The sequence below is a fragment of the Cervus canadensis genome, chromosome 3 (assembly GCF_019320065.1).
Source record: "Cervus canadensis isolate Bull #8, Minnesota chromosome 3, ASM1932006v1, whole genome shotgun sequence".
In the NCBI taxonomy this organism is placed as follows: Eukaryota; Metazoa; Chordata; class Mammalia; order Artiodactyla; family Cervidae; genus Cervus; species Cervus canadensis.
In genome coordinates this window covers 88,548,555-88,562,952 of record NC_057388.1, presented here as the reverse complement: position 1 = coordinate 88,562,952, position 14,398 = coordinate 88,548,555, and the positions used below count along the sequence as shown (strand labels likewise).

The window sequence follows — 14,398 nt, the reverse complement described above, 5'->3', positions numbered from 1 at the left end:
CTACAGTCCATGGGTCCCAATTGTCGGATACCACCAAACAACTAGACAACAATTCATGCTGCTAGCATTTTCCCCTGAATTTCTTACCTGGTTGCTTTGTGTTTTGTTTTGTTTTTTTTTAAGACAAAAGTGAGGCTATAGTGTATATATTGTTTTAGAAATATTTTAAAATTTACTATAGAACAGAATTTTTTATGTTATTAACATTTAAGATCATTTTTTTAATGTTTAAAGAGCATTCCCTATAAAAATGTATAGTAGGATTTTACTAACTCCCTGAAGTTAATTGTTTAGGTTGTTTTCAATTTTTCACTACTGTAAATTGCATTGTGATGACAAGTCTGATATTCAATAAATATCTGTTTAATAAATGTGTAAATGAATGGTTTACTAAGTTAAGTCTTTAAGTACATACCCAATTATTTCCTTAGCTCTTAAGAGACATAAAACTTTTGAGTATTCATACAGTTATAATTCTGGACATGGCTATTAAAGAAGGCACAGAAATGTAATGTGGTAAAAACAGTAATCTAAACATAAAGATAAGCACATAATACTTGGGGGATGGAAGACAAACTAAAAATATTAACCATAATGATGTAAAAGTAAAGTATGGCTCCCAGAACCTGGAATATTGGAAAGAGGGTTAGCGCATGGGGCACTTATAATGCCATTTTACAAAATGGCAAGTTGGTTGACTGAAAGTTGATAGATCAAAAAATAAGTCTATCAATTTGAAACTATAAAGATAATTAATGAAAGAATTAAAAAAAATAAATATCAAATAATGGGGGACGGAGAAAGGAGGAAATAGAAAAAGTGACTTAAATTCTTATTTTTCATACTAAAAAAGTCCACAGATATGATATGGTCTAAAGTTGGTAATTCAAGAAAACAGAAGTTTACACTATTATTAATATAGCCTCATGGAAGTAATTCTAAGAGGAGCTAAAAACAAATAATGAAATTATTTTTAAAGGTTGTCTCTGGACCATAGGGCTACGGGTGGGAAGAAGAGAAAAGGGAGGAGACTCATGTTTTTTCTCAATCATAAAGCCTCCTCTGCTATTTAATTTGTTAGGAAGTACAAAGAATACCCTGATATAATTGGCTGAAAAACCTGTAATTATCCACTTTGGATCCCCTAACTATATATATCTTCTTATCTTGATAACCAGTCAGACCTAGATGCTCACAAAGAGTTATCTTTAACCAGATGTCTAAGACCTTGGAGGCCATCTAGTCTGATTTTCTCATTTTACAGATTGAGACCCAGAAAGGCTGAGGCCCAAAGTCACAGCTCGACTTGGCAGCAAAATCAAAATCTGAACCCACATCTCCGGCCTTCTAATTAAGTGCTCCATCAAAGCTCCCCACTTTGTCCCAGAGCACAGTCTCTGACCATAACACGCTTGGGCATGTTAACTCTATCCCACACTATCCTGTGTATATCTTCAACCCAAGATTTGGATCTTACCAATCTCATCACATGGACCACAGCCTTGTCTAACTCAATGAAACTATGAGCCATGCCGTGCAGGGCCACCCAAGACAGACAGGTCATGGTGGAGAGCTCTGACAAAACTTGGCCCATTGGAGAAGGGAATGGCAAACCACTTCAGTATTCTTGCCTGGAGAACCCCATGAACAGTATGAAAAGGCAAAAAGATAAGACATTGAAAGATGAACTCCTCAGGTCAGTAGGTGCCCTATATGCTAATGGAGATCAGTGGAGAAATAACTCCAGAAAGAATGAAGAGACGGAGCCAAAGCAAAAACAACACCCAGTTGTGGATGTGACTGGTCATGGAAGTAAAGTCCGATGCTGTAAAGAGCAACATTGCATAGGAGCCTAGAATCTTAGGTCCATGAATCAAGGCAAATTGGAAGTGGTCAAATAGGAGATGGCAAGAGTGAACATCAACCTTTTAGGAATCAGTGAACTAAAATGGACTGGAATGGGTGAATTTAATTCAGATGACCATTATATCTACAGCTGTGGGCAAGAATCCCTTAGAAGAAATGGAGTAGCCATCGTAGTCAACAAAAGCGTCCGAAATGCAGTACTTGGATGCAATTTCAAAAATGACAGATTAATCTCCACTCGTTTCCAAGGCAAACCATTCAATATCACAGTAATCCAAGTCTATGCCTCGACCAGTAATGCTGAAGAAGCTGAAGCTGAATGGTTTTATGAAGACCTACAAGACTTTCTAGAACTAACACCCCAAAAAGATATCCTTTTCATTATAGGGAACTGGAATGCGAAAGTAGAAAGCCAAGAAATACCTGGAATAACAGGCAAATCTGGCCTTGGAGTACAGAATGAAGCAGGGCAAAGGCTAATAGAGTTTTGCCAAGAGAACGCACTGGCCATAGCAAACACCCTGTTCCAACAACATAAGAGAAGATTCTACATGTGGACATCACCAGATGGTCAATGCTGATATCAGATTTATATTCTTTTCAGCCAAAGATGGAGAAGCTCTATACAGTCAGCAAAAACAAGACCGGGAGCTGACTGTGGCTCAGATCATGAACTCCTTATTGCAAAATTCAGACTTAAATTGAAGAAAGTAGGGAAAGCCACTAGACCATTCAGGTATGACCTAAATCAAATCCCTTACAATTATACAGTGGAAGTGACAAATAGATTCAAGGGTTTAGATCTGATAGAGTGCCTGAAGAACTATGGATGGAGCTTCGTGACATTGTACAGGAGACAGGGATCAAGACCATCTCCAAGAAAAAGAAATGCAAAAAGGCAAAATGGTTGCCTGAGGAGCCCTTACAAATAGCTGTGAAAAGAAGAGAAGTGAAAGGCAAAGGAGAAAAGGAAAGATATACCCATTTGAATGCAGAGCTCCAAAGAATAGCAAGGAGAGATAAGAAAGCCTTCCTTAATGATTAATGCAAAGAAATAGAGGAAAACAAGACTAGAGATCTCTTCAAGGAAATTAGAGATACCAAGGGAATATTTCATTTAAAGATGGGCAAAATAAAGGACAGAAATGGATGGACCTAACAGAAGCAGAAGACAGTAAGAAGAGGTTGCAAGAATACACAGAAGAACTGTACAAAAAAGATCTTCACGACCCAGATAATCACCATGGTGTGATCACTCACCTAGAGTCAGACATCCTGGAATGAGAAGTCAAGTGGGCCTTAGGAAAGCATCACTACGAACAAAGCTACTGGAGATGATGGAATTCCAGTTGAGCTATTTTAAATTCTAAAAGATGATGCTGTGAAAGTGCTGCACTCAATATGCCAGCAAATTTGGAAAACTCAGCAGTGGCCACAGGACTGGAAAAGGTCAGTTTTCATTCAAATCCCAAAGAAAGGCAATGCTAAAGGATGCTCAAACTACTGCACAATTGCACTCATTTCACACACTAGCAAAGTGATGCTCAAAACTCTCCAAGCCAGGCTTCAACAGTATGCAAAGCGTGAGCTTCCAGATGTTCAAGCTGGATTTAGAAAAGGCTGAGGAATCAGAGATCAAATTGCCAACATCCGCTGGATCATGGAAAAAGCAAGAGAGTTCCAGAAAAACATCTACTTCTGCTTTACTGACTGTGCCAAAGCCTTTGACTGTGTGGATCACCACAAACTGTGGAAAATTCTGAAAGAGATGGGAATACCAGACCACCTGACCTGCCTCCTAAGAAATCTGTATGCAGGTCAGGAAGCAACAGTTAGAACTGGACATAGAACAGACTGGTTCCAAATTGGGAAAGGAGTACATCAAGCCTGTATATTGCCACCCTGCTTATTTAACTTATGCAGAGTACATCATGAGAAACGCTGGGCTGGATGAAGCATAAGCTGGAATCAAGATTGCCGGGAGAAATATCAATAACCTCAGATATGCAGATGACACCACCCTTATAGCAGAAAGTGAAGAACTAAAGAGCCTCTTGATGAAAGTCAAAGAGGAGAGTGAAAAAGCTGGCTTAAAACTCAACATTCAGAAAACTAAAATCACGGCATCTGGTCCTATCACTTCATGGCAAACAGATGGGGAAACAATGGAAACAGTGACAGACTTTATTTTGGAGGGCTCCAAAATCACTGCAGAGGATGACTGCAGCCATGAAATTAAAAGACACTTGCCCCTAGAAGAAAAGCTATGACCAACCTAGACAGCATATTAAAAAGCAGAGACATTACTTTGCCAACAAAGGTCCATCTAGTCAAAACTCTGGTTTTTCCAGTAATCATGTATGGATGTGAGAGTTGGACTATAAAAAAGCTGAGCAACAAAGAACTGAAGCTTTTGAACTGTGATGTTGGAGAAGACTCTTGAGAGTCCCTTGAACTGCAAGGAGATCCAACAAGTCCATCCTAAAGGAAGTCAGTCCTGAATATTCATTGGAAGGACTGATGCTGAAGCTGAAACTCCAATACTTTGGCCACCTGATGAGAAGAACTGACTCACTAGAAAAGACCCTGATGCTGGGAAAGATTGAAGGCAGGAGGAGAAGGGGACGACAGAGGATGAGATGGTTGGATGGCATCACTGACTCAATGGACACGAGTTTAAGTAAACTCTGGAAGTTGGTCACGGACAGGGAGGCCTGGCGTGCTGCAGTCAATGGGGTCACAAAAGTTGGACACAACTGAGCAACTGAACTGAACTGAACTGAGAGGTCAGTGAATTTGCATTATAAAACATGCACATCGAATTGAAGTGATTTTTCAGACTTCATCTGCAGTCACTCAGCCCAGTCCCTCTAACACGCCTTCCAGTCCCCTCACCCTTCAATGCCCACCATCACTGCCTTAGTGTGCGTGCTCAGCTGCTTCCGTCATGTCCCACACTTTGCAACCCTATGGACTGTAGCAAGTCAGACTCCTCTGTTCATGAAATTCTCCAGGCAAGAATACTGGAGTCGGTTGCTGTGCCCCACTTCCCGACCTGGGATCTTCCTGACCCAAGGATCGAACCCACATCTCTATGTCTCCTGCACTGGCAGGCAGGTTCTTTACCACTAGTGAAAGAATAGTTTCTACAAACTGATAGACCTGACAGCATTCTTCCATGCCACAGGAATGAATGTACTCATAAGCTGCTAAAGCAATGTCTTTCAAAGCCACTGTCTTCTGTGAACACCAGGGCAGTCAACTGGTTTCATGTTTTTCTTCATTTGTATTAAATGACTTATTTAGCTAACTACCCATGCCCACTTCCAAAAGGTGGAAAGAGAACAAAATTGTTGTTGTTTTGTTTTGTTTTAAAAAAGAGAATAAGGGACTGACTTTTGGGGGGAAAAAATAAAGAACTGAGCTCACATTTTAATGCTTGTAATCATTATACCATTTTATAAAAAATATTTTAAATTGAATTTTAAATGGTATGAAAGTCCCTTCTATTCATACAAATTATTACTTGCATAGATTATATGTAAATTTAGAAATTTGTAAAAATGGCAACCAGATTAGTCACTAGAAATTAAGTATATGCAGAAGGGTCAAAATCTAAAAACTAAAACCCCAGTACTGAATGCATTTTCTATAAACTGTACATAATTTATGGATATTGTATTGTCTCATTAATTTAAAGTAAATAACACCAGCCCAGAATGGATGCATGAGACAAGTGCTCAGGGCTGGTGCACTGGGAAGACCCAGAGGGATGGGATGGGGAAGGAAGTGGGAGGGGGGATCGGGATGGGGAACACATGTAAATCCATGGCTGATTCATGTCAATGTATGGCAAAAACCACTACCAAACTGTAAAGTAATTAGCCTCCAACTAATAAAAATAAATGAAAAAAAAAAAAAAAGAAAGTAAATAGCCCTGAATGTTTAAAGCATGCTTTCTCACACATGGAGTCGCATATAATGAGATCAGTGGGGCCAACAGTAATACTGATTAATATTGAAAAGCAGGCTGAGCAGTGAGCCTAACACTCATCACTTCCTGGTTTACTTCCTCTGATCCACTCTGGAACTGAAGGCTGAGGGACACATACATACAGGTTGATGGTGGCAGCATCAACTGAAATTTAAAAAGTCAAACAATGTTTTTGAAAACACCTTGTAACTGCAATATGCTACAGAAACAGAAGACATTATTTTGCTTTATTTTACTGTGGAGCAAGAAAATGAAGCGGAATCAGAAATGACTGTTGCCATCTGTCCCTGCAACCATCTATCCAGCACTGGAGTACCAGGATCATAAGGGTAGGATCGTAAACAGTTCCAGGTCTATTCAGAGAGAAACCATATAAACCAAAGTGAAGTGAAAGTGAAGTCGCTCAGTCGTGTCCGACTCTCCGCGACCCCATGGACTGCAGCCCACCAGGCTCCTCTGCCCATGGGATGTTCCAGGCAAGAGTACTGGAGTGGGCTGCCATTGCCTTCTCCGATATAAAACAAGCAGCCCCTCATATCTGTTTTGTTTGGTTTGCACTGTTTTTTGTTTGGTTTTTTACTGTAAATGAATTGCCAACATTTTAAAATAGGGAAACAGAATAAAAGCTCTAGATTCCTGACTTTTCTTAAAAAATCAGGACAATCTGGATAAGCCAGGAAGCAGTACTGTGTTAAAGCTTGGGCTGGATAGTCAGTTCCGTCATTTGCTGGAGCGGTTACACTTAACCTCTCCATGTACAGCAGTTACCCTATTTATAAACTGGTAATAATGTATTAATACCTTCATCATAGTATTAATGTCAGGATTAAATGAAATGAAGAAATTAAGGACTCAGTAGAGTGCCCCCCACCTCCATTAAATGCTAATTTTTATTATAATTTCAAACTGGCAACAACTGATTAACTGGAGGGAGAAGAACATGCTCTTACCAACAACATATCTTTAAGATGTCCACTCCTGGACTGCCTTGACCATTTACAATGCCCGCTCAATCTAGCAATGGAGACTGCAAACTCTAATAGCAGCAAAGACTCAACAACGCAATGTATAAAAAGGAGAGGGTAGATAATCTAATCAATCAACAAATATTTAAGAAGACATATAGATGGCTAAAAAGCCCATGAAAATGTGCTCAACATGCTTAATCACCAGACAGTGCAAATCAAAACTACAATGAGGTATCATTTCACACCAATCAGAATGGCAATCATTAAAAAAAAATCTACAAACAATAAATGCTGGAGAGGGCATGGGAAAAAGGGAACTCTCCTACACTGTTGGTGGAAATGCAGAGTGAAGAACGGTTTAGAGGTTCCTCAAAAAACTAAAAATAGAGCCACCATATGATCCATTAATCCCACTCCTGGGCATACATCTGGAGGAAACCATAATTTAAAAGATAAATGCACCCCAATGTTCATTGCAGCACTATTTACAATGCTCAGGACATGGAAGCAACCTAAATGCCCATTGACAGACAAATGGATAAATAAGATGTGGTGTGTATATATATATATACAACAGAATATTACTCAGCCATAAAAAAGAATAAAATAATGACATGTGCAGCAACATGGATGGACCTAGAGATTTTCATACTGAGAGAAGCAAGTCAGACAGAGAAAGACAAATATCATACTATATTGCTGATATGTAGAAACTAAAAAGGAGATGCTGGAGGAGACTCCTGAGAATCCCTTGGACAGCAAGGAGACCAAAGCAGTAAATCCTAAAGGAAATCAACCCTGAATATTCACTGCAAGGACTGATGCTGAAGCTCCAATACTATGGCCACCTGATGCAAAGAGCTGATTCATTGAAAAAGACCCTGATGCTGGGAAAGATTGAGGGCAGGAGGAGGAGGGGGCGACAGAGGATGACATAACTGACTCAATGGACATGAATTTGAGCAAACTCCAGGAGACAGTGGAGTGCAGGGAAGCCTGGCACGCTGTAGTCCATGCAGTCTGGGCTCAATGAACTCATTCCTTTCATATACATCTCAGCTGTCTGGGCCAATACCCTGTCACAAAGAGTTGGACACAACTCAGCAACTGAACAACAAAAAGGGGGTACAAGTGAACTTATCTACAAAACAGAAATAGTTACAGATGTAGGCAACAAACTCACGGTTACCAAGCGGTAAGGGGGGGAATAAATCGGGAGACTGGGATTGACATGCACACACTACTATATATAAAATAATTAATAAGGATCTACTGTACAGCACAGGGAACTCTACTCAATAATGAGCCTGACGGCTTAAAAAACAGTCACAGTCTTAAAGCTGACAGATATTTTATTCAGCAGGAATTTTTAGGACTTCAAGCCCAGGAGACAGAATCTCAAATAACCCTGAAAGAACTGCTCCAAGGAGGTGGGGGGAGGTGAGGAGTGCAGAGAGTCAGGTTATACAGAAGTCTGAAACAAAGGGCAGGTAGTCTGATCATCAAAAAGTATTTTTGTGAATTAAAGAAAACCGGGTATCTCAAGTTAAGGAATTTGGCACTTTTCCCTTTTCTATGTATGGGAAGATGCAAGAGTCTGGGCTCACGGAAATCATTCCTTTCATATGCATCTCAGCTATTTGGGCCAGTATCCTGTGTTTTTCCTCAGTGCTCACTGGAGGGAGTGGCTGCAGCCTCATGGCTGCCAGATCACAGCTATTATTTTCCTTCCTGGTTGCCCTTAGGGCTCAGAAATTCACATTTGGAGGGTCAAAACTGCTGATGACTGTGACATCCTTATTTACTGATATGGCAGGAATACTCCATTTCTCAACCTATATGGGAAAAGACAAAGAGTGGATATATGTATATCTATAACTGGTTCACTTCGCTGTACATCTGAAACTAACACAACATTGTAAATCAACTATACTCCAATTAAAAAAATTTTTTTAAATTTACTGGGAACCAGGTTCTAGGATAAAGACACAGTGATAAGCAAGAAGGCAGAGTCTCATCTCAAAAAACTTACATTCTAGAGGAAGGAGCCATGACAATAAAGACATAAAGGAAAAAAAGAATTTCTGCTATGCAGAGGATAAAATAAGGCAATATGATAAGAAAATGGCTGTGGAGCGGGGTGGTCTCTGATGAGGCACATTTGATTTGTGACCTGAATGGGTGAGGAGCAGTCAGAGGAAGAGTCTGGTGAAAAGGGAAACAGTGGAGGGAGATAAGATTGGAAAAAATCAAGTAAGGCCTTTATAAGCCTTGGAAAGGAGTTTGGATTTTATTCTGATCAGGAAAGATGTTACAGAAGTAGCTATTTGAGAGGTGTCACTGGGAGCAGGAAGGAGGGTGGGGTGGAAGTATTCAGAGCAGAGGAAACAGTGTAACATATGGAGCATGACCAAGCATGCAGTATACCAGAGGTTCAGCTAGGGGGAAGCCAGATGGTGGGGGCCTTATCTACTGTGCAAAATAATTTGTGCTTCATCTTATAGCTCAGTGGTACTCAATATTATGGAAGATTCATTTGTAACAACCAAAGGAAGGGAGGGAGGGACGGAGGGACGGACTGGGAGGGAAGAGAGGGGGAGGGGGGCAAGGGGCAGGGGGGAAGAGGAGGGGAACCTCTACTAGATGATAATTTTATCTATTCAGAAAAACAAATTATGAAAAGAGTATACTATAAATCACTTGAAAGTGAAAGTTGCTCAGTCGTGTCCGACTCTTTGTGACCCCATGGACTATACAGTTCATGGAATTCTCCAGGCCAGAATACTGGAGTGGGTAGCCTTTCCCTTCTCCAGCGGATCTTCCCTACCCAAGGATCAAACCCAGATCTACTGCATTGCAGGTGGCTTCTTTACCAACTGAGCCACCAGGGAAACCCATAAATCACGTAGTTTATTTGGAAACGCAAATGTAAGCAACACTTTTGAGAGAGAGAGTATTTATCGGTTCAGTCCAGGAATAACCACAAGTCACGAAAGCCCACTGCAGTAACTCCTGGTCACCCTTAGGGTTCTAGACTACAGGATGAAGCATTACTAAAGGTGGTAAGGAGCAAACAGTCCTCCCAAGTGTGTGAAGAATCACTTGGAGAGGACTGAGGCTAGAGGCAGTCAAACCAGTCAGGTAACTAATGGGACCCTGAATTAAGAAAATGGAGATGGACAGCATGTGTTAAACATTTAGGATTAGCATGGCCCCTGCGCAAGGATGACATGCAAATTCGTGAAGCGTTCCATATTTTTATAAGTTATGTTAATAAACTTGTAGCTTTTGGTAAAAAAAAAAAAAAAAATTTAGGGGGTGAAAATGGAAAGGATTTAGTGAACAACTTGATGAGAACAGTGAAGAAAAGCTAAATCCAGGATGACGCCAGTGTTCTGGCCTGGGTTAAAGAGTGGCTTATTAACCAAGGTAGAAGAGTAAAGGAGCAGATTTGCAGAGGAGGACAATGCATGACAATATTTACAGGAACTGTCCAAAGAGATACCCAGCTGTGATGCACTGAAGCCTCTGATGCAGGTGTAACTTGAGACTCATCAAAAATGAGATGGTAATAAAAGCACAGAGCATGAATAAAACTGACCAGGAATAATTAATGTGAAGTGGGTGATAAAAGAAGCAAAGGAGAATATTTAAAGGAACATACTGAGGAAGGAAAACAACAACAGGTGAAGACAAATAAGAAGCTGGAAGGAAAACATCAGAATCAAGAGATAGCAAGTGTCATGGAGGGCGAATGAGAGAAGTCAATAATATCAAATGCAGTGGAAGAACTAAGATGACTTGCCAAGAAATTAAAATCATTCAATCAACATATGCACAAAAATCACATACTGTGTGTCAAGCTTTGATGCAGACACAGAGGAAAGAGCAATGAATTTTTTAAAAAATCCTCCTCTTTATGGATTTTACATCCTACCAGAAGGAGATAAACTAAACAAATATGTATTTTAGGGAGTGGAAAGGTGGGGACAAGAGAGGCTGCTGGCCAAGAAATGCCTTTCTGACCATATCTGAGCTCAGAACTGTAGGAAGTAAAGGAGACAGCATGAAACATGTGGGGGAAGAGTATATAAGGCAGCAAGAACAGCAAATGCAAAGATAATGAGACGGGAGCATGTTTGGTGTGATCAAGGAACAGCAAAATGGCCCATAAACCTGAAGCACCCTAAGCTAGGGGAGAAGAAGCAGTGAGAATAGCCAGGCTTGTGGGACCTTGAAGGCTACATAAGATCTTTGAATTTTACTCTGAATGAGATGGAAAATCTTTGGAAGATTTTGAGCAAGAGTGTAGATGTAAACTGATTTTCTGGGCTGGTATTTGAGAACAGACTGAAGGGAGGAAAGGGAGGAACCAGGAAGACCAATTATAAGGTTTCTGCAAGAAGAGCATGGCCTGGACCAGGATAGCAGCATCAGAGGTGATAAGAAGTAGTTAGATTCTGCATGTTTTGAGGATACAGCTGTCAGGATTTCTTGACAATTGGGATGCAGGGTAGAGTAAAAGAGAGGAGTCTAAAAATGACTTCAAGGTTTTTGGTTTGAGCAACTAGAAGAACTTAATAGCTATTTACTGGGATGGAAATGAATGCCAGAGGAACAACTGAGACGTCCATTATACCCACAGGAAACTGTGGAGTGGCATGTTGTGAACTGGAGGCTTAAGTGTGCTATTTTTTAAACTGCTTTTAGATGCATCTAAATGCTCTTTAACATTTATTTTTGCTCCTTTTTGGAAGAATATTATTAAGAACTGCACTTGCATTCTTAAAAATATTGAGGTAAACATTTATTATTTGGGTTTATTCATTTCTGGACAAATCGGCTATAAATGTGCCACTATTACCCTTTCTAAGGTAACAATATAACACTAGGTCACAATTACTTATCACATCAGACTTCTGTCAAATATTTTTCTTTATGGATATCAAAATGGTCTATGAAAACAGGATAAGTAACAATGCTGGAGAGATTCAAGGATATACTCTACAAATTACTGTATGAATAGTCTGTCTGTCTTTCTTTTTTTTCCTTTTCTTTCTTTCCCTGATAGTTGTAGTGTAAGCAGAAAGAAGCCAGAACTTGGAATCAGTAATGCCTGGTTTTGATTTCTAGTTGCATAACCTTGGAATAAAATTATAAAATCTCTATGAGCTTCAGTTTGATCATCTGCAAAACTGACAAGGATGATGCCTACCTCATAGGGTAGTAATGGTAACAACAGCTAACACTTACTGAGCCTTAACTATGTGCTAGGTGCTTTTCTCATGACTTTTACATATATAATGACATTATAATGTATTATGTAATCCTCATGACTCTAGGATCACTGTCATGAAGAAGTGAGGCACAATGAGGTTAACTAATTGTTCCAAAGCAAATAGTAAACGAGACACAGGAGCAAAATTCAAGGTTTGTCAGTGTGCATAACAGAGCTTTACGATTAATAAAACATGTTCATATCTTGTTTTTAAAGGTAGATACAACATAGTATTGGGCTTCGCCAGTGGCTCAATGATTAAAGAATCCACCTGCAATACAGGAGACACTGGTTCGACCCTGGGTCAGGAAGACTCCCCTGGAGAAGGGAATTGCAACCCACTCCAGTGTTCCTGCCTGGAAAATTCCATGGACAGAGGAGCATGGCTGCCAGGCTACAGTCCATGGGGTCACAAAGTCAGACACGACTAAGCACACACACAGAACAGTATTAGACTGAACAATGCGAAACTGCTTTTTAAAGATCCAAAACATCAGCAATTTCATATGGTTCAACCAAAACTATTATGCTATAGCCACTTTAAAAAATGAAATGTGAAAATATTTTTTAACTGTAAAGCACTAGGGAAGGTATAATTTTTAAGCAACAATAAACAGCTCCTAAGAATAAACACAATTATGAAAATGAAAGTGGTAGGAAAGGGAAGACAGTAAATATGACCAGCAGTGGTTGAGTCACTAAGTTGTGTCCGACTCTTGCAACTGGATTCCTGTATTTACATTCAAATTGCAATCAATGACTATAGTCAATCAAAAGTCCGTTATATATCCAGCCCAGGTTTCCACTGCAGCCTTGGTATGTTTGAGGATTAACTGTCTGAACGGTATGGGGACAATCTCAAGGGACATAATTTTCCCCTTGGAATATTTATCTTTTTACTCAACCAATTAGAAAGTAAGCTCATGGGGGCAAAGATTTTTCTGTTTTAATCAGTGTTATCCCCAGCACCTAGAACTCTTCAAGACTCACAATAATCACTCAAATTTGTTTACTGAATGAATGAGAAATCAGAACCTCCTGAATTGGACAATAACATATGAAATACATTTTAAGACAAAGAATACTCAAGAGATTTTGTATAAATAATAAACAAACCTTTCTAAATAGCAAAATAATGGCCCTATCATAAACACTTCAAAGTGTCAGACATCTAAATCTGAATAGTACCTATTCAAAAATAAAAATCTCCATATTTACATAATCCATTAAAACAAATTATATATTGAATTCCTTCCAAAATTAAAACTAGGATAGCATATAATCAAAGTTTTAAAATCTCAGAATCCTAGATAAGGAAAGAAAGTTAGAGAAAAGTAAAAAAGCACATATGTTTCGAGAATAAAATCTGCAAAGTGGTTGAATATAAAATTAAAATGACTTCACTTCAAACTGGGAATAACATTTCCATTTTAGAATTTGTTTAACCTGTACAAGATATGCCTAAAGTTAAAAGACAAGGGAGAAATGCTATCCTAAGTTTCTAAAGAAATATAAGCTACTTAAAAAACATTTACACTATATTTCCTGCTCAAAAAAAATCACCAAAATTTTTCCATGACTACAGAAATGTTGCATCTGTGTAGAAGAAGTTATTTGAAAAATGAAAGAACACTGTACAAAAAAAGTAATAACCATTCTATAAGAATAAAAAAATAAATATTTTTCTCACTACCAATTTCTCAACATGATCTTTGATAAAATTCTAAGAAACAAAAGGGGGAAAGGGACCATCACATGTAATTTACTATATACATTTATTAGCAGCCGCTTAGTCCTGGCCACAATAGACACCCTGCAGCTGCCTGTCAAACCACCAAAAGCTGCTTGTCACCCACCTTCCTAGGCGCTTAGAACTAAGCTCACTTGGGTCAAAACAAGTCAACTAACTGCTTTTCTCATCAGGAGTAATATACTGGAATAAAAGTATAATTCTGTCTGCCAAGATTTTGTTCGTAAGAACAGTCTTGTAACTATTAAAGGGGACACCAAATTAGAGCTATTGCCTAAAAGAAAAGGGTTATCAGTATCTATAGCTTCACTGGGATAATACTTCTGAGGTCGTGATGTATAATTTAACCAGAGGAAAGAGAAGCAACTGGAAAAAAATTTAAAAAAAATCACAACCCCCAAAAAGACTTAATAAAGTGTAAACTACCGAAAAAAAAGGAGTACACCAGTAATAAGATGTAAATAAAAGTAGGTTCATACTTTAGAACAGATTCCACGTGTTGTGCAGCAAGGAATATTCCTCTGACTTAATTTAGTTACAGA

The 14,398-nt window shown here is 39.1% G+C and overlaps 1 protein-coding gene and 1 pseudogene across 5 annotated transcripts in view; one reads left to right on the top strand and one right to left on the bottom strand.

Annotated features, from left to right (window-relative positions):
- NRF1 (nuclear respiratory factor 1) overlaps window positions 1-14,398 on the bottom strand; it is a 121,801-nt gene that overhangs the window by 86,557 nt on the left and 20,846 nt on the right. The window lies entirely within an intron of this gene.
- On the top strand, window positions 10,028-10,088 carry LOC122438995 (annotated as a pseudogene).